The sequence below is a fragment of the Solanum tuberosum genome, unplaced genomic scaffold, assembly GCF_000226075.1.
Source record: "Solanum tuberosum cultivar DM 1-3 516 R44 unplaced genomic scaffold, SolTub_3.0 scf00198, whole genome shotgun sequence".
Taxonomy (NCBI): Eukaryota; Viridiplantae; Streptophyta; class Magnoliopsida; order Solanales; family Solanaceae; genus Solanum; species Solanum tuberosum.
In genome coordinates this window covers 733934-737343 of record NW_006239121.1, presented here as the reverse complement: position 1 = coordinate 737343, position 3410 = coordinate 733934, and positions in this window count along the sequence as shown.

Below are 3410 nucleotides of genomic sequence, written 5' to 3'. Positions count from 1 at the left end.
AAAATCTAATTAGTAGATATTTTGACCTCAATTGGCGCAACATCATTTTCATCATTCGCAAAGCAATCTATACATGTTATGACAACCTTACTAACTGTATTTTCCAAAGTCACAATGTTCATTATCTAGTCATCCCTTTAATTATTCCACTTCCAATTATCGAACCAATTCAGATATTACCTATACCAAACAAGTACTATTCCCTCTACTGGGGTAATTAACTTGAAAATATAACATGTCCATGAAGTCCCTAGAACCATTATTCAACATCATCATTCGAATATCCTCAAAATGCATCATTGAGTCATCACCTTACTCAATCTTTTCAAATTTTTGAACATTCTTAATCTGACCACACATCATTTCTATATGTTTATCACTCCCACTGTAGTACTAGGTTTAACATACACGACACACCAACTGCTCACATGAAGAGCTACGCACGAGTCATCACAATAAGTGAGAGTGAATAAGTGAAGCGATAAGAATCAAAATGGACCAAGGACGCACGATAGAGATTAAAAAAAGTGAAGATTTTTCCTTAAAGTCACTATAGCCTCTCGAAGATAAGTACAAACGTCTCCGTACAGATCCTTGAGATTCTACTTAGACTCGGCTTGTACACACATGAGACCTATAAACCTGGGGCTCTAATACCATTTTGTCACGACTCAAAAATGGATGTGATGGCACTCGTCTTATCCCACCAAAACAAGTCAGCCTACAACCCAACCATTTCGATAAAGTGCGGAAATAAAATAAAAATATAAGTTTAATAACAATTACTAATACGGATAACAAGTCAACTTAACTAAATCCCCAAAATCTGATTGTCGCGTGCACAAGCCTCTAATGTAAATAATAGAATTGAAAGAATAATCACAAGTCTCAAATGACGTTGTCTCTCAAATAGAGCAAAATTGTAACACCCCGCTAGTAGAAAGACTTAGAATTAGAAAGAAACCGTTTTTGGAAATAAACAAATTTGGAAAGTTTAACAAAGTTAAGCTAAGTATGAGTTTTGGGTCAACTTTAAACAATCATAAATCCTGGTTCAAGATGAGTTAGGTGTTTTACAAGATACCGTAAGAATAATCTTTGAATTATCTTTCCAACGCCACTGAGTTTGCTCAATTTTGAGTTTGTATGAAAGAGATAGGCACATTTGAAGTCGGGCTGTCTAGATAAGGAAAGTCTAAATTGAATTTTGGAAGGGTATTATGGTCTTTTCCATACCCAATTAATTTATTTCATTTTTAGAAGTTTAATTGGGATCTAAACTGAGTTAGTTCATTTTACGCATCTACCAAAACAAGATAGGGTTTTTGGAGAAAGAACTCAAGAGGAGAAAGGAGAAGAAAAGTTCAAGATTCCTCAAGTTCTTGCGATTTTGGTTGTGGATTTCGCCAAGGATTCAATCCTACGAGGTATGTGAGACTTTCATAACGTTGGATTCGTTCACCCACATGCCAAACATGTTTATTTTAGCATGAAGTCGTCCTAAAAGAGTGGATGTTTGAATGTTCTTGATGTGTGTTCTTGAATTGCTTTTGTTCTTGAATTTGGGTTGAGATTAAAGAGTTTCTTGATGTTATAGTGTTGTTTCCTTGAGTTGTTTGAGTTAGATTCTTGTGCATATATACTAGGTATCTTAATCTAAAGAGAATTTGAGAAAAAGAACCAAGTTTAGGCGAATTGGGGTTAGAAAACGAAGTAGGAAATAGTCGGGCAAATCTGGGTAACACGTTCGCGACGCGGACCTATTCCTCATGATAGGAAATTTTCTCTCTGCGTCGCGGACTTGCTTCCAGACAGTGATTTCATGATCGGTTCTCATGTTTAACTATCTAAAAACACTCCTAAACATCACGAGATCTTTCCTATCACAAATCACAATCCTTGAATCCATAAATTCAAATTCAAGGAAAGTTAAGAGCCAATTCTAGAAAGTTCATAAAGTCTTTTCAAGAAGTCTTTTGCAAATGTTTTAAACTTTTTTTAAGACTTGAGTAAGAGTAACAAATGAAGTTCTTTTCTTCAAAAGAGTATATGATGACTAAGTATTCCCAAATGAGTAAATGTTTTCACATTTTAGCAACGAGGTGGGGACGAGTTCATTACAACTCAATGTCTCCATAAACCATGTAGCCAATGTGGGAATAAATTAAATGGTCATACTTTTTAGATGATTCCTTAGTGCTTTTTAGTATAGACTAGTGGATCCATATAGTTGAGGCATTTTATATCCCGGCAAGTTATAGGACAGTTCTGGCAGCGTGGGCGAGACGTTGTATCATCACGTAGCTTATAGTGGTTGTTGTTGGCTAGAGAAACTCCCACAGAATTATATTGCTTTTTATATATGTATATTGAGTTGTTCCTTACTGTTTTAAATGCTTTATATAAATTGCACCTTCACTGTTATTTAATTCTGCATTTGAGTTGAGTATCTATGAGTTGAGTAAAGTTGAGGTAAGCTTATGTCGTGTTTAGCTTTCCCCTCGCATGCTCGTACATTTAATGTACTAATGCCATTTGGCCTGCATCATTTTATGATTCAGATACAGGTAACCAGGATCAGCATCCAGTGCCTCATTGATCCAGTCGAGCACTCAGAGTCAGTTGGTGAACCTCATTGCTTTCCAGAGGATCCCTTTGGTTATATTTTGTTTTATTGCTTTTAGTTATTTTAGTTGTTAGGATGATCAGGGGTCTTGTCCCGACATCCCTCTTAGTATCTAGAGGCTTCATAGACAGTTAGATATTAGTTCTTTACTCTTGATATTTCAGTTGTTTGATTTAAAGACTTGAGTTGCCATTTTGGCTAAGTTGAATGCTATTTTCTAAACATTCTCAGTTTATCTATTCAGACTGTTTATTTAAGATTGTATTTAAGTACATTTTCTGTGAATAAGTCTTCCGCTGAGAGTCTAGTCAAGCCAAGGGTTTGCTTGGGGACAACAATGGTTCTCGAGTGTCAGTCCCACCCAGGATGTACGCTCGGGGCGTGACAAACTTGGTATCAGAGCACAGAGTTCAAGAGTCATATGGAGTCTATGAAGCTGTGTCTGTAGAGTCCTAGCTATCTATGTGAAGCACGCCACATCTATAACGAGAAGGCTGCAATATTTAGGAATTTTCTTCACTTCTTTCATACTCATTTCGTGCGATAAAGCTCATCTCTATAGTCAAAATTCACAGCACTTCAGAGCTAGACTTGCACAGTCTCAAGCTAGTGTGGTGATACGCTCAAATTACACCTCCCTAAAGAAATATAAGCGATCGTTATCAAGTAAAGAACCCAACTTGTAGGTTGGGGTCGATCCCACGAGGAAAATGGTTTAGATTTTGCTTTAACCAACAATTATATTCAATTAGCCAAAGTACTTCCAGAAACAAGAAATAAAAGG